Source organism: Triticum urartu, chromosome 3A (assembly GCF_056163025.1).
Source record: "Triticum urartu cultivar PI428250 chromosome 3A, HENAU_Tu73, whole genome shotgun sequence".
In the NCBI taxonomy this organism is placed as follows: Eukaryota; Viridiplantae; Streptophyta; class Magnoliopsida; order Poales; family Poaceae; genus Triticum; species Triticum urartu.
Genome location: NC_141875.1, coordinates 669491685 through 669515605, shown reverse-complemented (window position 1 = coordinate 669515605; position 23921 = coordinate 669491685). Strand labels below are relative to the sequence as shown.

Below are 23921 nucleotides of genomic sequence, written 5' to 3'. Positions count from 1 at the left end.
ATCCGTTCCACGTCGCCTCCAGGATGCAGCGCCTCGACGACGTCGTCCTCGCCCTCCCCGCGCCAGTCAACACCGCATACTGGGACCGCTTCAGGCCGGGCATGCTCGTCCATGATGACGTCTCCGACGTCCAACCCTCCTCAGACGATGAATCCTTCTCCGACGACTCCGACTCTGACTCTGGCTACAATACTGACAGCGAGTCTTCAGGCGAGGAGGATATTGAGGTTGTGGTGCTATCTGACGATGAGCCGGACGACGTCGTCATGCTGGCTCCCGTCATCGCCGGCAACGAGGGCAACAGGGACCTCCCCATTGACGTTGATCTGCTGCCTGATGTGCCTGACGTTGTCAAGAAGGAGGTGGTGGAGGACGTGCTGGCGGAGGTGGTGGACGGGCAAGCACGGGATGGCTCCAAGAAGAGGAAGAAGCCGACGAAGATTCAAGTTGCAGGGGAGGTGCGCTGCTCCCAGCGTCTGAAGGAGCTCCAGAAGTGAAGAACTGAAGACTGCAGAATGTAGTTAGGTATGCTTAGTAGCATATAAGTTAGCATATCAGTTAGTACTTAGGTGTGCTTCATATATTGGTAGCACATAAGTTATTTGTAGTTTCGAATGGGCTGGTTTGAACTACTTTTGGTTTCTGTTGAACTACTGTTGCAACTGCCTATGGGTAGAACTTATGCTGCAACTACCTAAGTTATATGTATGTTGCCATCTGTTGCTTTCATATGTTTGTTGTTAGTTAGTTGTATATGGTGCTACAAAATGTTGCTGTTCAGTTAAAACGAGTTTACTGAAACAAATTCAGTTAAGCAAACTGCATACAAATACAAATTCAGTTAAAATGAGTTTATTGAAACAAATTCAGTTAAGTTAAGTTTACTGAATACAAATACAAGTTCAGTTAAAATGAGTGTACTGAATAGAAATTCAGTTATACTTACTGAATACAAATTTGCTAAATTAAGCTAAGCTTAATGAATACAAATTCAGTCATACTTACTAAATACAAATTATCTTAATTTAGCCAGTAACTAATATTAGCCAGTAACTAAATTGGCTTGTTTTTATTTTTCTGCCTAAAATTACCCCACAATAATGGGCTACCTCTGCCTACCTACCAGATTTAACTGTGCCTACCTACCACCCACCCCTCTTACTCCTATATAAAGCACACCCAATGGCACAAACACCAGTCAAAGCCAAATCCCTCACTTCTCCTCCTTCTCCTCCCCCAGCCGCCAGAGAGAACCCTAGGAGGACATGGATCCTGGAGAGGTAGTAGATGCAGAAGAGGTACCCAGTGGAGCTAGGCGTAGAGAGGCAAGTGTTGGGGAACGTTGCAGAAAACAAAAATTTTCCTACTCGTTTTCACCAAGATCATCTAGGAGTTCATCTAGCAACGAGTCATTGGATGCATCTACATACCTTTGTAGATCGCGCACGGAAGCGTTCAAAGAACAGTGATGATGTAGTCGAACACGACGTGATCCAAATCACCGATGACCAAGCGCCGAACGGACGGCACCTCCGCGTTCAACACACGTATGGGACGGGAGACGTCTCCTCCTTCTTGATCCAGCAAGGGGGAAGGAGAGGTTGACGAAGATCCAGCAGCACGACGGCGTGGTGGTGGATGCAGGGCGTCACAGTAGCAGGGCTTCGCCTATGCTACAAGAGGGAGACGTAACGGGGAGAGAGGGAGGCGCCAGGGGCTGGGGTGTCAAGTCCCTCCTCCCCCCCACTATATATAGGGGTGCTAGGGGGGCGCCGGCCCTAGTAGATGAGATCTACTAGGGGGGGCGGCGGCCTAGGGTGGGGGGCTTGCCCCCCAAGCAAGGGGCGCCCCCTCTAGGGTTCACCCCCCAACCCTAGGCGCATGGGCCCTTGGGGGGTGGCGCCCCAGCCCACTTTGGGCTGGGTTCCCTCCCACTTCAGCCCATGGGGCCCCCCGGGATAGGTGGCCCCACCCGGTGGACCCCCGGGACCCTTCGGTGGTCCCGGTACAATACCGGTGACCCCGAAACTTGTCCCGATGGCCGAAACAGCACTTCCTATATATAATTCTTTACCTCCGGACCATTCCGGAACTCCTCGTGAAGTCCGGGATCTCATCCGGGACTCCGAACAATATTCGGGTTACTGCATATACATATCTTCTCAACCCTAGCGTCACCGAACCTTAAGTGTGTAGACCCTACGGGTTCGGGAGACAAGCAGACATGACCGAGACGACTCTCCGGTCAATAACCAACAGCGGGATCTGGATACCCATGTTGGCTCCCACATGCTCCACGATGATCTCATCGGATGAACCACGATGTCGAGGATTCAATCAACCCCGTATGCAATTCCCTTTGTCAATCGATATGTTACTTGCCCGAGATTCGATCGTCGGTATCCCAATACCTCGTTCAATCTCGTTACCAGCAAGTCACTTTACTCGTACCGTAATGCATGATCCCGTGACCAGACACTTGGTCACTTTGAGCTCATTATGATGATGCATTACCGAGTGGGCCCAGTGATACCTCTCCGTCATACGGAGTGACAAATCCCAGTCTTGATCCATGTCAACCCAACAGACACTTTCGGAGATACCCGCAGTCTACCTTTATAGTCACCCAGTTACGTTGTGACGTTTGGTATACCCAAAGCACTCCTACGGTATCCGGGAGTTACACGATCTCATGGTCTAAGGAAAAGATACTTTGACATTGGAAAACTCTAGCAAACGAACTATACGATCTTGTGCTATGTTTAGGATTGGGTCTTGTCCATCACATCATTCTCCTAATGATGTGATCTCGTTATCAATGACATCCAATGTCCATAGTCAGGAAACCATGACTATCCGTTGATCAACGAGCTAGTCAACTAGAGGCTTACTAGGGACATGTTGGTGTCTGTTATTCACACATGTATTACGATTTCCGGATAACACAATTATAGCATGAATAAAGACAATTATCATGAATAAGGAAATATAATAATAATGCTTTTATTATTGCCTCTAGGGCATATTTCCAACAGTCTCCCACTTGCACTAGAGTCAATAATCTAGTTACATTGTGATGAATCGAACACCCATGGAATTCTGGTGTTGATCATGTTTTGCTCTAGGGAGAGGTTTAGTCAACGGATCCACTACATTCAGGTCCGTATGTACTTTACAAATCTCTATGTCTCCATCTTGAACATTTTCACGAATGGAGTTGAAGCGACGCTTGATGTGCCTTGTCTTCTTGTGAAACCTGGGCTCCTTGGCAAGAGCAATAGCTCCAGTGTTGTCACAGAAGAGCTTGATCGGCCCCGACGCATTGGGTATGACTCCTAGGTCGGTGATGAACTCCTTCACCCATATTGCTTCATGTGCTGCCTCCGAGGCTGCCATGTACTCCGCTTCACATGTAGATCCCGCCACGACGCTTTGCTTGCAACTGCACCAGCTTACTGCCCCACCATTCAAAATATACACGTATCCGGTTTGTGACTTAGAGTCATCCAGATCTGTGTCGAAGCTAGCGTCGACGTAACCCTTTACAACGAGCTCTTCGTCACCTCCATAAACGAGAAACATTTCCTTAGTCCTTTTCAGGTACTTCAGGATATTCTTGACCGCTGTCCAGTGTTCCTTGCCGGGATTACTTTGGTACCTTCCTACCAAACTTACGGCAAGGTTTACATCAGGTCTGGTACACAGCATGGCATACATAATAGAACCTATGGCTGATGCATAGGGGATGACGCTCATCTCTTCTATATCTTCTACCGTGGTCGGACATTGAGCTGAGCTCAATTTCATACCTTGTAACACAGGCAAGAACCCCTTCTTAGATTGATCCATATTGAACTTCTTCAATATCTTATCAAGGTATGTGCTTTGTGAAAGACCTATGAGGCGTCTCGATCTATCTCTATAGATTTTGATGCCTAATATATAAGCAGCTTCTCCAAGGTCCTTCATTGAAAAACTCTTATTCAAGTAGGCCTTGATGCTGTCCAAGAGTTCTATATCATTTCCCATCAATAGTATGTCATCTACATATAATATGAGAAATGCTACAGAGCTCCCACTCACTTTCTTGTAAACGCAGGCTTCCCCATAAGTCTGTGTAAACCCAAACGCTTTGATCATCTCATCAAAGCGAATGTTCCAACTCCGAGATGCTTGCACCAGCCCATAAATCGAGCGTTGGAGCTTGCACACCTTGTCAGCATTCTTAGGATCGACAAAACCTTCCGGCTGCATCATATACAATTCTTCCTTAAGGAAACCATTAAGGAATGCCGTTTTGACGTCCATTTGCCATATCTCATAATCATAGAATGCGGCAATTGCTAACATGATTCGGACGGACTTTAGCTTCGCTACTGGTGAGAAAATCTCATCGTAGTCAACCCCTTGAACTTGTCGATAACCCTTAGCGACAAGTCGAGCTTTATAGATGGTCACATTTCCATCCGCATCTGTCTTCTTCTTAAAGATCCATTTATTTTCTATGGCTCGCCGTTCAACGGGCAAGTCAGTCAAAGTCCATACTTCATTTTCATACATGGATCCTATCTCGGATTTCATGGCTTCTAGCCATTTGTCGGAATTCGGGCCCGCCATCGCTTCTTCATAGTTCGAAGGTTCACCGTTGTCTAACAACATGATTTCCAAGACAGGGTTGCCGTACCACTCTGGTGCGGAACGTGTCCTTGTGGACCTTCAAATTTCGGTAGGAGCTTGATCAGAAGTATCTTGATCATTATCATTAACTTCCTCTCTAGTCGGTGCAGGCACCTCAGGAACATTTTCTTGAGTTGCGCCATTTTCCGGTTCAAGAGGTAATACTTCATCAAGCTCTACTTTCCTCCCACTTACTTCTTTCGAGAGAAACTCTTTCTCTAGAAAGGACCCATTCTTGGCAACAAAGATCTTGCCTTTGGATCTGAGGTAGAAGGTGTACCCAATAGTTTCTTTTGGGTATCCTATGAAGACGCATTTTTCCGACTCGGGTTCGAGCTTTTCATGTTGAAGTTTCTTGACATAAGCATCGCATCCCCAAACTTTTAGAAACGACAGCTTAGGTTTCTTCCCAAACCATAATTCATACGGTGTCGTCTCAACGGATTTCGACGGAGCCCTATTTAAAGTGAATGCAGCAGTCTCTAAAGCATAGCCCCAAAAGGATAGCGGTAAATCGGTAAGAGACATCATAGATCGCACCATATCTAATAGAGTGCGATTACGACGTTCGGACACACCGTTACGCTGAGGTGTTCCAGGCGGCGTGAGTTGTGAAACTATTCCATATTTTCTTAAGTGTGTGCCAAACTCGTGACTCAAGTATTCTCCTCCACGATCTGATTGTAGAAACTTGATTTTCCTGTCACGTTGATTTTCAACCTCACTCTGAAATTCCTTGAACTTTTCAAAGGTTTCAGACTTGTGTTTCATTAAGTAGACATACCCATATCTACTCAAGTCATCAGTGAGGGTGAGAACATAACGATAGCCACCGCAAGCCTCAACACTCATTGGACCGCACACATCAGTATGTATGATTTCCAATAAGTTGGTTGCTCGCTCCATTGTTCCTGAGAACGGAGTCTTGGTCATTTTACCCATGAGGCATGGTTCGCACGTGTCAAATGATTCATAATCAAGAGACTCTAAAAGTCCATCTGCATGGAGCTTCTTCATGCGTTTGACACCTATGTGACCAAGGCGGCAGTGCCACAAGTATGTGGGACTATCATTATCAATCTTACATCTTCTGGTACTCACACTATGAATATGTGTAGCAATACGCTCGAGATTCATTAAGAATAAACCATTTACCATAGGAGCATGACCATAAAACATATCTCTCATATAAATGGAACAACCATTATTCTCAGATTTAAATGAGTAGCCATCTCGAATTAAACGAGATCCCGATACAATGTTCATGCTCAAAGCTGGCACTAAATAACAATTATTGAGGTTTAAAACTAATCCCGTAGGTAAATGTAGAGGCAGCGTGCCGACGGCGATCACATCGACCTTGGAACCATTCCCGATGCGCATCGTCACCTCGTCCTTCGCCAGTCTCCGTTTATTCCGCAGCTCCTGTTGTGAGTTACAAATATGAGCAACGGCACCGGTATCAAATACCCAGGAGTCACTACGAGTACTGGTAAGGTACACATCAATTACATGTATATGAAATATACCTTTTTTTTTGCCGGCCTTCTTGTCTGCTAAGTACTTAGGGCAGTTCCGCTTCCAGTGACCGCTTCCCTTGCAATAAAAGCACTCAGTCTCGGGCTTGGGTCCATTCTTTGGCTTCTTCCCGGCAGCTTGCTTGCCGGGCGCAGCAACCTCCTTGCCGTCCTTCTTGAAGTTCTTTTTACCCTTTCCTTTCTTGAACTTAGTGGTTTTGTTGACCATCAACACTTGATGTTCCTTCTTGACTTCTACCTCCGCTGATTTCAGCATTGAGAACAACTCAGGAATGGTCTTTTGCATCCCCTGCATGTTGAAGTTCATCACAAAGCTCTTGTAGCTTGGTGGAAGCGACTGGAGGATTCTGTCAATGACCGCATCATCCGGGACATTAACTCCCAGCTGAGACAGGCGGTTATGTAACCCAGACATAGTGAGTATGTGCTCACTGACAGAACTATTTTCCTCCATCTTACAGCTGAAGAACTTATCGGAGACTTCATATCTCTCGATCCGGGCATGAGCTTGAAAAACCATTTTCAGCTCTTCGAACATCTCATATGCTCCATGTCTCTCAAAACGCTTTTGGAGCCCCGGCTCTAAGCTGTAAAGCATGCCGCACTGAATGAGGGAGTAGTCGTCAACACGTGTCTGCCAAGCGTTCATAACGTCTTGGTTCTGTGGGACGGGAGCTTCACCTAGCGGTGCTTGTAGGGCATATTCTTTCTTGGCAGCTATGAGGATGATCCTCAGGTTCCGGACCTAGTCCGTATAGTTGCTGCCATCGTCTTTCAGCTTGGTTTTCTCTAGGAACGCGTTGAAATTGAGGACTACGTTGGCCATTTGATCTACAAGACATATTGCAAAGATTTTAGACTAAGTTCATGATAATTAAGTTCATCTAATCAAATTATTAATGAACTCCCACTTAGATTAGACATCCCTCTAGTCATCTAAGTATTACATGATCCGAGTTAACTAGATCGTGTCCGATCATCACGTGAGACGGACTAGTCAACGTCGGTGAACATCTTCATGTTGATCGTATCTTCTATACGACTCATGCTCGACCTTTCGGTCTACTGTGTTCCGAGGCCATGTTTGTACATGCTAGGCTCGTCAAGTTAACCCTAAGTGTTTTGCATGTGTAAAACTGTCTTACACCCGTTGTATGTGAACGTAAGGATCTATCACACCCGATCATCACGGCGTGCTTCGAAACGACGAACTTTAGCAACGGTGCACAGTTAGGGGAGAACACTTCTTGAAATTGTTATGAGGGATCATCTTATTTACTACCGTCGTTCTAGTAAACAAGATGCAAAACATGATAAACATCACATGCAATCACATAATAAACGTGACATGATATGGCCAATATCACATAGCTCCTTTGATCTCCATCTTGGGGCTCCATGATCATCTTGTCACCGGCTTGACACCGTGATCTCCATCATCATGATCTCCATCATCGTGTCTCCATGAAGTTGCTCGCCAACTATTACTTCTACTACTATGGCTAACGCGTTTAGCAATAAAGTAAAGTAATTTACATGGCGTTTCTCAATGACACGCAGGTCATATAAAAGAATAAAGACAACTCCTATGGCTCCTGCCGGTTGTCATACTCATCGACATGCAAGTCGTGATTCCTATTACAATAGCATGAACATCTCATACATCACATATAGATCATTCATCATTCATCACAACTTTGGCCATATCATATCACAAACCACTTGCTGCAAAAACAAGTTAGACGTCCTCTAATTGTTGTTGCAAGTTTTACATGGCTGAATTAGGGTTCTAGCAAGAACGTCTTCTTACCTACGTTAAAGCCACAACGCGATTTGTCAACTTCTATTTACCCTTCATAAGGACCCTGTTCATCGAATCCGCTCCAACTAAAGTGGGAGAGACAGACACCCGCCAGCCACCTTATGCAACTAGTGCATGTTAGTCGGTGGAACCGGTCTCACGTAAGCGTACGTGTAAGGTTGGTCCGGGCCGCTTCATCCCACAATACCGCTGAAGCAAGAAAAGACTAGTAGCGGCAAGAAAGTTGACAAATCTACGCCCACAACAAATTGTGTTCTACTCGCGCAAGAAGGACTACGCATAGACCTAGCTCATGATGCCACTGTTGGGGAACGTTGCAGAAAACAAAAATTTTCCTACTCATTTTCACCAAGATCATCTAGGAGTTCATCTAGCAACGAGTCATTGGATGCATCTACATACCTTTGTAGATCGCGCACGGAAGCGTTCAAAGAACGGTGATGATGTAGTCGAACACGACGTGATCCAAATCACCGATGACCAAGCGCCGAACGGATGGCACCTCCGCGTTCAACACATGTACGGGACGGGAGACGTCTCCTCCTTCTTGATCCAGCAAGGGGGAAGGAGAGGTTGACGAAGATCCAGCAGCACGACGGCGTGGTGGTGGATGCAGGGCGTCACAGTAGCAGGGCTTCGCCTATGCTACAAGAGGGAGACGTAACGGGGAGAGAGGGAGGCGCCAGGGGCTGGGGTGTCAAGTCCCTCCTCTCCCCCACTATATATAGGGGTGCTAGGGGGGGCGCCGGCCCTAGTAGATGAGATCTACTAGGGGGGCGGCGGCCTAGGGTGGGGGGCTTGCCCCCCAAGCAAGGGGCACCCCCTCTAGGGTTCCCCCCCAACCCTAGGCGCATGGGCCCTTGGGGGGTGGCGCCCCAGCCCACTTTGGGCTGGGTTCCCTCCCACTTCAGCCCATGGGGCCCCCCGGGATAGGTGGCCCCACCCGGTGGACCCCCGGGACCCTTCCGGTGGTCCCGGTACAATACTGGTGACCCCGAAACTTGTCCCGATGGCCGAAACAGCACTTCCTATATATAATTCTTTACCTCCGGACCATTCCGGAACTCCTCGTGACGTCCGGGATCTCATCCGGGACTCCGAACAATATTCGGGTTACTGCATATACATATCTTCTCAACCCTAGCGTCACCGAACCTTAAGTGTGTAGACCCTACGGGTTCGGGAGACAAGCAGACATGACCGAGACGACTCTCCGGTCAATAACCAACAGCGGGATCTGGATACCCATGTTGGCTCCCACATGCTCCACGATGATCTCATCGGATGAACCACGATGTCGAGGATTCAATCAACCCCGTATGCAATTCCCTTTGTCAATCGATATGTTACTTGCCCAAGATTCGATCGTCGGTATCCCAATACCTCGTTCAATCTCGTTACCGGCAAGTCACTTTACTCGTACCGTAATGCATGATCCCGTGACCAGACACTTGGTCACTTTGAGCTCATTATGATGATGCATTACCGAGTGGGCCCAGTGATACCTCTCCGTCATACGGAGTGACAAATCCCAGTCTTGATCCATGTCAACCCAACAGACACTTTCGGAGATACCCGCAGTCTACCTTTATAGTCACCCAGTTACGTTGTGACGTTTGGTATACCCAAAGCACTCCTACGGTATCCGGGAGTTACACGATCTCATGGTCTAAGGAAAAGATACTTTGACATTGGAAAACTCTAGCAAACGAACTATACGATCTTGTGCTATGTTTAGGATTGGGTCTTGTCCATCACATCATTCTCCTAATGATGTGATCTCGTTATCAATGACATCCAATGTCCATAGTCAGGAAACCATGACTATCCGTTGATCAACGAGCTAGTCAACTAGAGGCTTACTAGGGACATGTTGGTGTCTGTTATTCACACATGTATTACGATTTCCGGATAACACAATTATAGCATGAATAAAGACAATTATCATGAATAAGGAAATATAATAATAATGCTTTTATTATTGCCTCTAGGGCATATTTCCAACAGCAAGAAGGTTGCAAAGAAGGCAGCTGGCAGAGAGGATCCTTGCAGCACGCAACCGCAAGGATGTACATCAGTTCCTGGAGGCATTCCCACCTGGATCAAATCCCAGTGATGATGATATCATCTACTGGGCAAGGAGGAGGGCTAATCTCCATCCTTTTCAGGTGACTAGGATGAGGTGGAGTAGGATCCTCTACCCAGATGAATGAGCTTTTGCCATGTTTGTGAGTGAGTGTTTCAGGTCACTGCATGTCAATGCAAGTCTATCTATGTATGAGTGAGTGTTTTATCTATGTTTGTGAGTGAGTGTGGTTTATATATGTATGAGTCAGAGTTTTATCTATATATGAGTCAGTGTTCTATCTATGTATGTGTCAGTTAACTCTTACCGCAATGTACTAAATCTATACTACTTATTCTCTGTTTAGTTCCAATTCTGCACATTTGTACTAGAGTTCAGTTAACCTCATGTGTGGACGTGAAGTGGATTCCTCCGACAGATTTAATTCAGGTGTGGGTAACTGCGGGTTGAAACAGGGAAAAGGCATGGGGTTTTGTGCAAAACTACAGGCACTGACCGGCCCAGCCACTTGGCAGCCAAATGGCGAGCTCTGATTGGCCTGGGACTAAAACATCACATTGGGTGCAAGTTGGGGTATGAGTTAGTATAGTTTTGCAACTTTGGGACTAGATCATCACATTGGGTGCAAGTTAGGGTACCTGGGGTGCTATTACCTCCTTTTCGAACTTTCACCGATGAACATGCAACACATGCAGCCAAAATGTGATAGGAGAGAGAAGAGAATGGGTCCATGCAGAATTCTTTGTCCAACCGGGAGAGAGGTCGGGAGAGAGAGGGATTTGCATGGAGAATCTTTTATCTCCACCCCTTTGTCCCATGTGCATTGAGTACTAGTGATTTCTTATTCAAGGAAGTGACATTTAGGATATTTATTTGATATTTTTAGAGAGCAGACTTTAGTGAGAGAGAGAAGAAAGAGAGAAAGAGAGTTACATGTAAAGTTTATGAGAGAAAGATGCGCTGCATGCAGAAAAGAGAGAGAGGTCTTCAAAACAAGCCCAATATTGAATATATGTTAACGTTTTCTATATGAAATGGTATGAAACATGACGTACAGCTTGCTTGACAAGTGTATCAATCAGAGTTTTTAAAGTTTCGTCAAACCCAGGGGCGATTCTACTGGGGGGCTTTAACAGGCTCAAGCCCCCCCTCCAGCACTGTAAAATTTATTTCTACTACTAGTTTTAAGGCCCAGTCCAGCTATTTGCAGGCCCAATTCAACACATATTTGCATGATCCAGGCAGCCCAGCCTGCCCTTCATTTTTTTCTAGATTCGCCACTGGTCAAACCGTATATCAAAATTCAGTGAAATATATTCATGTCTGATCTGGGTTAAAAGATCTTGTCGCAATCAACCAAAATATGCAGACCTTACCAAGATGTTCTTGCATCGGCTGCTGCTAAACATAACAAGATTTTTTTTCCATATTTTTTTAACGAGATGTACTACTGTTCATATGAGGGATGTACTATTGTGCGTGCACGTGACATGTGAGAAGCTGCATCCATGTCTCTCTCGCATTAAAAATCTCCTGACATGTTGTCCATCGTGTTCCTGAGAGATTCCAAAAAAGAGTGGACAAAAGAAGGCCAGTGGGCTGGTCTGGCGGAAGAGACAGACATGACCCATCATGTCAGGTGCAGTTCCCGCAGGATTAAGCATTGAGCGTCTGACGCCCGCTGCTGATTTTTGCATTGCTGCACACATCCACATGAACAAGAAGCCAGAATGGATGGCTGCGATAGTGGGTACCACGTAGGCCGAGCTACAAAAAACCGTTCTCACTTATTATCATTATTCTGCTTTATTTTTGAGAATTTTGTATTTCTGCTTAGCCTTGTTCTGTTGTGTTTCACGGCCGGTCACCTGGACAGCCAAAACTACTGTGACATGTATGCACTTCATAATAAAAAATGGTGGAAGTTAACTTTTGGATAGCCCTAAAGGAGATTTCTGCCTCTTAGTACTGTATTGGAAGAGTGCTAGCTGACTCTAGTCATGGTGAAATATCTGAACATTTCACCTGTTGGATATTTTAGCTGTTGTCGGCTGTTGATTTATTTCCCATCTATTGTTTCTGTTTGTGTACCATCATCAACGCGTGCGGTGATGCAAACCTCGCACTCGCGTGTTGTTACTCTACATTTGTAGAACCTTGCACTCCGTGAAACGCACATCCAGATGATTGCAACTTTGGCCTGTAGTGCCGCCGCCGCCACTGGTACTTCTAATTTTCAGTATTGATGGTGCCAAGCTAGAGCCATTGATCGATCTGAGTCAAGTGTAGCAAGCTGGAGAGTACACTGAAGCTGCTCTCGGTGTGGATTTCTAACCTCTAAGTTCCATACAAATGGGAAGCTCTAGCTGCTTTGCCCTCCATTCTCATGGTGTTCCTCCCGTGTCCGCCGGTGGATAGCTCCACTATATGGTCCTTGTTTTACTTTGTTTGGGCTGCTGCTGTTGTACAGGAATGTGGGTCGATCTGACGGCCCTTCGGCAATGCCTTGTTCTGTATTTTACCTGCTGTTTTGGTTTGGAGATATGGTCCATTAGAGCAAGGGGCGGAAGGGGGATTCCTAGAATTCAATGCAGCCGAGGTGTGTGGGTAGGGATTATGGAGGACGCACTTCCCATTTCCACAATAGGTTTGGATTGCAGCCATCGCACACAATATATTTTGTAAGAAGTTATGGAAGCATCTCAATCTCCATACATGAAGACCCACAGGTATATATTGATTGATCGAGGGATTACAGAGGGAGGCGCAGCCGTGGCTAACAGCCAGAGAGATTACAGGAGATGGGATAGAGAGGTTTAAACAGAAATATCTCTAACTAGTCTAACATCTCAATATCTTAATTTGATACTCAAGTCTGCGCCTATATGTTGTTACACGTGACTATGTAATGTCTAACACCCTCTCTTAATCTAAGCTTCTTAAGTTTAGATTATGCTTGAATTCTTCAAATGGTCCTGTAGCCAAGGCCTTTGTGAAACCATCTGCAACTTGATATTTTGAAGAAACAAACCGAATCTCCAATTCCTTGCTTGCAACCCTTTCTCGAACAAAGTGATAATCTCAGTATGCTTAGTTCTAGCATGAAAGATAGGGTTAGAAGAGAGATATGTGGAATCAAGATTGTCAGACCAAAGACATGGAGTTTGTATGTAACATATCCCAAGCTCCTTGAGCATAGACTTTACCCATATGATTTCTGCTGTTGCGTTTGCCATTGCCTTGTAGTCCGCCTCAGTAGAGACGGTTGCCTGTTTCTTTGCACACCATGAAATAAGATTAGGTCCAAAGAAAACTGCAAAACCACATGTGGACCGTCTATCATCCAACCGCGACCACCGTAAGAAGCTGCCACAGACACTGGTCGGCTTCTTCCACGAAGCCGACAACCCAGAACGCTTCCCTGAGAGGGTTCGCTGTTTCACCAACGCTTCAGGGGGAAGCTACCCTCAGGTCTCTCCGTCCTTCTATTTCCTTCCCAATTTCGCGAGCCTTGACCTCGACATCTTGGACCGGAAAGTTGTGGCGTAGGACGAGCTTCCCGGTACCCTCTATCCTGGCCGTTTGTTCACTTCATGATCCGTGTGGCTGAATGCATCATGAGTCCACCTTCTGACGGCGTCAGGCTCATTAACGTAGGCAATTAGCAGAGCCATACAACGTCCACTCTGCATGCGCACAGTGGTCAGCTTAGGCCGCACAGGCACCTGCAGCCTGCATAATGTAGTCAACATCCGCGCACTGTACACACGTGAAGAGCATATAGCGCATGCTAATTAGTACTCCTACCGATACTGCCTGGGTTACATCCTCAAGAACTGCACATTAAATCAGTTTTACAGAAAATTAGCAAACATGAAGGCTACTTTTGTTGATAGATGCGTCAGGTCAAGTTCCTGTAGTACACTCATCGGTCAACTCTAAAATTCTGTAGAATACCTCAACATTCCTATCTCCCTCTTGAACTTTGCATGCTCTCTTTCTCTCCGTTAATGTTGCATGCAGCTTGTGAAAAATCTCTCACAAAATATCTTTGGAAAAGCTTCACATGCAGTTCTCTCTCTTGACTTTTGGATGCAACTTCTGAAAAAGTTCTACATGTTGGTCGAGAAAGGAAGAGTGAGAGTGGCCGTGAGAGGTTTGAGAGAGTCAGAGAGAGAAAAAGGAAGGAGAAGTAGAGAGAGAGAGGGGGAGAGCAGCTTTCAAGAGAACAAACGGTGAGAGAGAGGGACCTGTTCATTTGAGATTCAGGTTTTGTTTTACGCAGTTGTGCCTTGTCTCTATCATCAACAGTGGATAGGCATGCGGGGCTATTACTGTGTCAGAGTCTGCATGTGTGGGAAAAGAGACGGCATGAGGCTGCATGTGAGAGAGACAACATGCGGTCAGGGGGCAGATGTCCTGTCACCTCATGACCAGTGTATCCTGCCAGTGTATTATGTCCTAACAAAGCTGCAGCTATTCAAACTTTTGCACATATCACAATGCATCATAGTCAATTCTGGACGGCCCTGATATAGGGTACCAGGTAGCTCGATCTACAAAAAACCGTGCTCCATCTTGGACTGCTGCAATGGCCTCCTTCTCTGCCGCTGGTGGAAGGGGACTAAACCAAAAACAGTGGATTACATTGTGTGCAACCCCGCTACACACAAATGGTTAGTCGTGCCTAGCTCCATCTGGTCCAACAAGCAGGGCAAGGTGATCGCTGCTCGTTTGGGGTTCGACCCGGCTGTCTCCTCCCACTTTAATGTGTTTGTGTTTGTGCCTAAGTTTGTTATCCATGAGGATGCTCCTGATGATGATGATGATTTATTTAATTTCCAAGAGGGTTCTACTCGTCCGAAACTGGAGTTTGGATTTATAGGGATGCCGTTTGGATGGGCTATCGAGCTGATGTACCTATCAATTCAAGACCCGTCTTTCTTGCAGGGATGTTGTATATGTCTGCGTTTGGTAAACGGGTTATAGCCGTTGACTTGGAGGGAAATAACTGGAGGGTCATCCCTACTCCTGTGGCACCACAACGTAAGGGTAAACCCGATGATATTTATCTATCACGAGGACAATTGCATTATGCTCACAGAGGCTTCTAAGCTATCAATCTGGGTTCTTGAGGATTACAATAGTGAAAATTGGATCTTGAAGCACAAGGTCAGCCACTCATGACTATTTGGAGAAGAGTATTCATCGTTGGGGGAGGATTACAGCCTTATCTCAATCCACCCACAACACAATATGATTTTCATGATCTGTGGGTGGAAAAAGACGCTAATGTCATATGACATGGATTCCAGGGAGTTGCGTAAAATAAGGAAACTTGGATGGGATTGTAAGCCTCCTTATATTCCATATGTTCCCTTGTTCTCCGAGTCACTGGGAGAAGGGCGCTAGAAGTCTTACTCGCATGGTGCAACTGTGCATTTTTCTATCTTATTGATGATATCGGAGTTAGATATTGGACACAAGCAATAGTGACTTGGCTAGACCTCTGTGAAATTGTGAGGTTCTTGTCAACTTAGTAACTCGGTTACCTTCCAGGTTCTTAGCCACGGTTAGAATGATCGTTTTGTTTGAACCATTATTAATGACTTGAATTTCTAGACCGTGGTCTCTTTCTATTTATTTGCTTTTGGATTACATATGTATTGCAACGCTTGGATGCAAAAGTTGTGTTGTGGACTTATATGCGGAGAACTCTAGTCCTGATACATACATGGATCATTTTTATTTTTAACTTTTGTCAGGCTTGACTGTCTGAAACTCTGATACCTGAATCCCATTATTTCAATGACTAACAATATGGCTTGGAAGCTTTTCTCGGTACCCTTCCAAAGATAAAATGATCTATATGTAAGGTATCTTTCCCATAATTAGACAATGTTGTTCAAGGTGTACAACTTTCTAATTCAAACTGGATTGGATGTCATTTTGTAGACAGAATTTGTTCTGGAGTATCAGATCTTCAATTTTGTAGTGAACCATGCTTTCCACCTCAATTAGGAGTTAATGGGATTCTACATTTGCCTTCCTTCCATAATTTCTTAGAAGCTAATTTCATAGTAGTTGTTGGCGTGGAAGGAAACAATTTCTGGATCATTGGTATTCCTGTTATCCTATACCAGTGATGTTCTTTTATGTTATCTATGCGAGTACTGCTGATTTTGAACTATCACTCGGTCCTTGAGGACTACATTAGTACTGAAAAATGGACTTTGAAGCACAATCTCAACCACTCGCAGAGAGTATTCATTGTATGCACAAGATTTTAGTGTTATCTCGGTCCACCCGCGGAACACAATTAGCTTTTCATCGTCGGATGATAAGACACTGATGTCATACGATGTGGATTCTATTGAGCTGCGTTTTATACGTCAAGTTGGATCTGATTGTCAAGTTGAATGGTCTGCCTGGACGGGAAGCCTCCTTGTTCTCAGAGTCATTGGAAAATGGGCATTAAGTGTCTTGCTTGAGTAGTGAGTGAGTTGGTTAGAGCTTTGTGAAGTTGTGATAGTTCTTGTTGGTACTAGAGTGCACTCAGGCACCTTTGTGTACCTATATATATTAGACTGAACCATGGATAATAAGATCGCTTTGTTGAACCATGGACGTCTTTGATATCTTGAGCCTTCCTTTTGCATTTATTTGCATTGCAACTTCTTGGTTATAAAAAGTGATTCTGCCTTTTATGGCATTTGCAGAGCTACAAGTCTTGGCATGTAGATGGATCTCCTTTTGCTTTGTGATGCTTGAATGCCTAAATCCCTTTTTTGTAGCAATGTGCCTTGAAAGCTTTTGTTTATGTCTTCCCAATGATGAAATGATATATGTTTAAGGTACTTTTTTCTCTTTTTTTCCTGTTAAGGTATAGAATTTTGGCAGTTCAAACAGGATGCATGTCATTTTGTAGGTAGAAGATTCTTTGGAATATCAGATCTTCACATTTTAAGAGGACGATGGATTCCACCTGAAGTAGAAGGATGGTTTTTAATATTCTGAGGTGGTTTTGAATACTGTAAGATAGCTATCACAATTGTAGAGCATGTTGGTATTATCTTAATAAAATATTGAAATGACTGGTATTCTTTTTTGTTACAACAACCAACCGTTTTGTCACTTGATAATCCTATTATAATGTTTAATTCCTAACTTAGCCTTGTTGGAAGTGATTTTCAGGCACTCCTAAGATATTTCACTAAAGGTTTGAGTAAGCAGTCGCACTGATGTTCTTAATTAGTTTTTGGTTCTGCTTGTGAACTTCACATGGCACCTACTATATCATCTGTAGTTCTATTTATGACTGTTCTATGTGCTAGACAACTGAAAATTGTGAAAATGGCATTTAGGTTGTTCTCATGATAACTGGTCGAAGTTAAACTTCCGAAGCCCATCTGTCTACATTGTGTTGTAAATGAATTTCCTATTGCTTGATCATTTTAGCTTTTACTCCCTCCGTCCCATAATATAAAAGCTCTTATATTATGGGATGGGGGAGTAGCTATTGGTCTCCTGTCTATTTATTTATGTTTCTACTTCTACGTGTGATCAATGTGTGCAGTTGCATTGCCTTATTGGAATGGCCACAATAATTGCCTTACCTGTCTGAAGTTGTTGTCTTGCTGACATGAGTAAGTAAATTGCTCTGGTTCATGGTGTCTTGCTGGTTCATTAGATTGAGTTATATGTTATGATACCGGAGATGCATGCTATCTTTCGATTGTTGTATACAAAATGTTTGAACCTGCTGCTGCACTCTGTGTTGGTGTACAGCGATTCTAGTTCCCAAGTCAATTGCACATGCTTGTAGGATGTGCTGAATGTTTTTTTTAGGGAAGGATGTGCTGCAATGTTGGTTACAGTGTTAGTTGATCTTTTCACTGTTTTAGCTCACTTGGCTGTTGAGCGAGTAGAAACAAATTTGTTCCTAGGACAGGTGCCAACCTTCCTGACGTTGTTTGTAAACTGGACTTCTAACAGGAGGATTTCCAAATTATCATCTGTATCATCACTATTTTCAGCGCAACAATTGATCAAACGTAATATACTAGTGTATGATAACAAAGGAAAAAAAGAGAGAAGTCAGTATTGCCTCTCAAATCTGTATCGGGCTTCTTCACGGACTGTAAAATAGAGATGGAGATGCATTGACCTAAAGAAGCGGTGACCAACAAATACTCAATTGAACACGTGCACATATTGCCTATATTGGTGTACCGACACGGAGTTTTTGGTCGCGAGCTCAAGTGCGCTCGATATCGACGACGTCCGTTAGCGCCTCTGGATCTGGGCTATTATTCTATACGCGCGGTTGGGGTGCGCCAGAAATTGAGTACTGTTGGGAAATACGTACCCGTTTGTGGTGGGTGGTGGGCCATTGCGACGGGGCAGAGTTGACGGGTCTAACGACAGTTTGGACGGCAGTCGGCCTTCGGCGAGGTGAGCTGCGTACCAGAATCGGCGGTCACGTCTGATACATGGATCAGGAAGTTCGTTTTCCTTTACCGGTTGCAGAGCACCGCGGGATAGAGGTAAGGAGCGCCGGCGGCGAGGTACGTGGATCTTTGATTTCCCGGCAATGCCATCCCCATTTTTAGGCCTATCGCTTTGCTGATGCAGATGGTTGATTTTTTTCAAGTTTCAGATCCGCTCTGCTTGAGGAGGCAGGGGAGAGTTTGGTGGCGGGCCCTGTGGCTGTGAATGGCCCTGCGGTGGCGGTTTTGGAGGTGGCGCAGCAGGTGGAGGGCGAGGTGACGCAGCATTGGAGGGTGGACAGCGGCGAAGCACAAATCTTCTCGGCGAAGGAGGCGGCGGCCGAAAGAATGGAGAGCTCGCCTCCGACGTCCGAGCTATCAACGGGGAAGATGAATCCCCAAGCGCTGGGTTGTAACAAGAGGTTAGTGAAAGGCAACTTGCATCACATCATAGATTCAGGGATTTAGGACGTAAAACTAGTCATGACTGAAGAAATCCTACAGTTAAAGCAAGTGCCGATTGGTCTCTGCATTCAGAAAAAAGCATGCTATACTGTGCTTGCAGGCTGATTGCTCTCTGCATTCAGAAAATTCATGCTATGTGCCTGTTTTTGCAGGCTGATTGCTCTCTGTATTCTGAAAAATTATGCAATATGTGCCTGTGTTTGCAGGCTGATTGCTCTGTGCATTCAGAAAATTTATGCAATGCATGCCTATGTTTGCAGGCTTAGGATTGGTGCTGCCGCACCGAGCAGAACACCGCGCCCAAGTTGAATCAGCCCATGATCGAGAAGGCTGTCAGGTGTTGCAGAGAGAACCCAACTGAGAACGTGATCGCGCCGGTCCTTGGTACTACTTTCGACTCTTTGGGCGAAGCATACGACTTGTGTGTACATGTAGGTGAATATCATCCGGAAAGCATGGTAAAGCAGGTGTGTCGTCCTTGTGTACCATTTGAGATGATGTTATGTCGTACTTCAGCGAGTCAGCAGATAACTGCTTCTGTATTGACACCTTGTGCAAGAATGAGAATCGGGCAACACCAGAGTCTGCTTGACATGAAAGTCATAAGTTAGCGCAGATAAATTGCGTCAAATGAAATCAACAGGAATGATAAGCTTAGTTGGGAGCTTCAAACTAGAGAGTGACGGGGTCACTGAGAATTCAGGTTCGATGGGGTGCCTCCAGCTTAAATAAGGGTTTTTGGTTTCTGCTTCATAATCAAGTTGAGCAAAACGGCGGAAAACCAAGGGGATCAGTTCATGACCAATTATTCTGTTGCCGACAAGCTGGTCCCTAATTGTATAGCTTGTAATCTGAACGAATCTTGGCTCCTCGTGAACAATGAAGTTGCTGCATTGTCGGGGACATCTTTGTTAGTGCGGCCAAAATAAACAAGCTGAGGGTGAGGGGTGGACTATTGGGTTAGACTAGTGTAGTGATGCGCATGAATACCAGGCTAGCTCACTATCTGGTGCATATATGGACTGCTCAAGGAGTTCAGCAACACTAGCTTATTTCCTTCAAAGAGGACTGTGATCTCAAACTTTTTATTTATGTCTTTACTATCTGCCATTTTTAGTTATTCTCTTCATTTTTTGTCTGACCATAGTTAGTCTCTTTCAGATATCTTAGGCTCTAGTTGTTCATTTCTATTTATTCAGTCACCCATTTCTGTTAGTGTTCAGTTTTTATGTTCATTGCTCTATCTGCAATTTACATGAGCTAACTCTCTCAGTCATCACTCTTTATTCATTAGTCCATGTTGAGTCCCTCAATTTTTCCTTTTTCTTTTTTGGCAGTCTATGCTGCATGCTCGTCAGTGAGCCTGTCAACAGGAAAGGGAGAGGGTAGAAGTTGAGCGGTAATCTCTTCATTCAGATGTTTTCCTTGGCAATTGTTTGACGCAGAGCGTTCTTGTCTTTGGATTTTATGGACGTTGCAAGCTAACATGCATGATTCGAAAAGAGACAACTTAACGGCTGGCATTCAGTAAACTTTCTGTCGAATTGTTAGTAAACTTTTGATACAGAGCCTAGATATCAGGTTTTTTTTTCTATTTTAGATTTCTTTTGTTTAATTCATTGTTCTTCTTTTAATTCATTGTCATTTCTTCAGTCTATATTCAGTTTATGTGTTTTCAGTCAGTTTTCAGTCTATTATTCACTTTATCATTTCAGTTTTTAGTCTTCATTTTATTTTCTTCATCATTCAGAACCCATGGATTGAATGAGGTTTCAGTGGCATCGAATTGCACCATGATCAGATACATGCTGTGAAATCATATTTTGCGTGGGGGCGCCAACAAGCCTGCCGACAGCGATGTCACTTCCAGGGTTCGAGTGGCTGTAGCAGCAAGAAGGAACTGCCTATTGCCGGCGGGGCTCAAGCGGTGTCACTTTCAGTGGCTATAGCAGCCAAAAAAACCAAAACCCCTCTATATTCTGATGGCAAATCTGTAAGCATCTCACTAATGAAAGAGCTTATCACCATGACGTGTACGTGTGCGTTTTAAAAATGTGAGGCTAAGGTCAACCATCAACCCAAAATGTTTTTCTGTCACTAACCACCTGAAATTTATGTACAACTTTTCAGTTTTTATTGATTGATTGATTGATGCCTTTGTTCTTGACAATCCTTTACGAATCTACTCTGCTTTTGTGGATAGGCGAAAAAGATTGTTTTTTTAGTATTTCTTGCTTCAGTAGATTATTGAACGAGGTTTCAGAGCAGATTGAGAGAAAAAGAGAAATGTTAGTTCATGCTTCAGTACATTATTTTTCTTGCTCCAGTACATTATTTTCTACATTACTTTTTCAATATTTCTTGCTTCAGTACATTATTTTTCTCTTACTACATTTCTTTGTTCTTTTGATTCCGAAAAGGCTACCTTAACAGCACAACTACACTTTTTTTTTTCCTTTTCAGCTCTCAAACTGCAGCCTAGTATTGTTGTCAGTTCTGTTTTTGATTTGGATCTGATATGGTTAGCCCTATCTAGTTTTTCTGTATATGCTACGCCTAGTTATAACTACTTCCATCTTTTAACAGCTGTCCTAGTTTTGTTGCTCACCGGCTGACACCTTCTTTTTCTCTTTCTCTTTTTATCAGATGTATGAATTGCACGTGGCATCACATAAATTACCATTCGAGATAAGTTCCAGTCTGCAGATCTCAGGGGACAGTATGGCTGGAATACGCTTGGTAACAGGGAGCATTACCACTGCTGTGTACAAGACCTCTAAGTAAGACCGAATCAAATTTAAGGAGGGATGGAAGGAGTTTACTATGGGGAAGGACCTAAGGTTTGGCAATGCTATACTAATCACTTTCAGGTGCAGCGCATTTGAGGAGTTCATAAGGATAATGATCATCAACAAGATTTAAGAGTTGCTTGAGTTCAGTCAGGAGGACGAGGATGTGATTCTCGGAAGTATAATTCGTTCGCGGCACGCAGTTTTTAATTTGTTATTGTTGTCAGTGGAACAATCAATTATCAGTGTGTCCGTATGTATATGTTTGCTAAGCTACTGGAACCTTTGTATGAACCATCTGTTTTCAGTATATTTTTCTTCAATCTGCTTTCATGTATGTATTGTCAATCAATCGACAAGCTATGCTCAATAGCATCAGTCTTTTCTCAATCATCATCAGCCATTCATTCTAATCATTCTTTCAGCCGATCGGCATATGGTCAACACGATGATGGAAAAAAAAAAGAACCCAAGTGAGGGGCTAAAAATAACTAGAAGTAGTGTGAGCCATGAAAAAACAACGACTACCTTGGAGTGAGAGAACGTTCAGAGATAACCATGATTACACACTATGACCTGATAAGAACAGAGCGGTGGATATATAGCAGAAAACAGAATATTAGCATGCCAGTTGCCAGCTTACACGGGCCGTACTACGTAATGGAAGGCCAACGCTAGGCGCCGGCGCACCGGCCCAAATTCGCGTCCTAGCCCTTTGATTGAACCCCGCACAGCTGTCAATGGGCATCGTTTCCCATCGTCTTTCTCACATCGCGATTGAAAACTGAGTAAAAAAAGGAGGGAGACATGACGGCGCCTCCGCATCCCCTCCGCATCGCACAGCGCACGTCCATCGCCGACGCTTGTCCCTTGCCGGTGCTGCCCATCCCCTAATCCCTCTCCCTCAACCCACCTCCAGAATCAATGGCGGACGCCGTGGTTCGCATCCAAAACAATGGTGGTAGCAAAAAAATACGCTGCTTCCAGCAAAATTAGAGAACTCTGGTAGCAAAAAATGAAAAAATGGACATTGTTCCAGCAAAAATATGGTGGTAGCAAAAGATGAAGCTCGTTCCAGCAAACCAAGAGGCCGGTGGTAGCAAACTTGCAAAAAATGGCGTTGTTCCAACAAAACCAAAAAACCGATGGTAGCAAAAAATGTTGATAGTTCCAGCAAAAAAATATTATGGTTGTAGCAAAATTGAAAATTGGGCTTGGATCCAACAAAACCAAAGCATCCATGATAGCAAAAAATGTTGATGGTTCTAGCAAAAAAACATTATGGTTGTAGCAAAATTGAAAATTGGGGTTGGATCCAACAAAACCTAAGCATCGATGGTAGCAAAAAATGTTGATGCTTCCAGCAAAAACATATTACCGTGGTAGCAAAAAATAAAAATTGGGCGATGGTTCCATCAAATCAAAACACCTATAGTAGCACAATTAGGCTCCCACCTGTGGTCGGTTGCAGCTCCCGGCGAGGCAGGTTGCAGCTCTCGGCGAGGCCGATTGTAGCTGTTCCGGTCCACCAGCTGCAGCTCCCCGGCGTGCTTCCTCCTCCGTCCACCGTCGACCCGTGGCCCATCACACGGGGGCGTCGGGGAGCAAGAAGGGGAGGGCCGACGACCTCTACAAGATAAAAGAAGAAAATCCTAGTCAGCGAGAGGTCAAGAGAGGAGCAGTGATGCGGAGCATCCTACGGACATCACCATGTCAAGAGTACATTTGGCAAGTGACACGTGCGACATCTACTTCACATACACAAAGGTGAATCATCTCCTTTACACGTGTTCACTTGACCCTCTCGAGGATGGTATACTACTTGACACTTCTTCCGTATGATTGTCGGAGCTTCACGGATGTCAAGGAGGAGTGCAAGCGCCAAGGAACGACTACACCGTCCGCGAGGGAAGCGTGGAAGAGAAGACGGAAGAAAGGAGAAGAAGACGGAGCGGCTGCTGGAGCCAGGACGGACATCCGGACCGCCGTCCGGATCATTCGGGCTCAGCCGGATCGTCCGGCTATCTGCGCCGAAGACACCCGAAAGCCTCGTGT

General features: G+C 44.8%; 1 long non-coding RNA gene and 1 pseudogene across 1 annotated transcript; both read left to right on the top strand.

Annotated features, from left to right (window-relative positions):
- Nucleotides 1–1265: 1265 nt before the first annotated feature.
- LOC147981312 (uncharacterized) lies at nt 1266–15679 on the top strand (annotated as a pseudogene).
- A 2024-nt stretch (nt 15680–17703) lies between these two features.
- Nucleotides 17704–22114, top strand: LOC125545882 (uncharacterized). Its single transcript, XR_015599893.1, has 4 exons — nt 17704–19034; nt 19338–20476; nt 20828–21070; nt 21724–22114. It is a non-coding gene; the product is annotated as an uncharacterized LOC125545882 (long non-coding RNA).
- Nucleotides 22115–23921: the final 1807 nt, after the last annotated feature.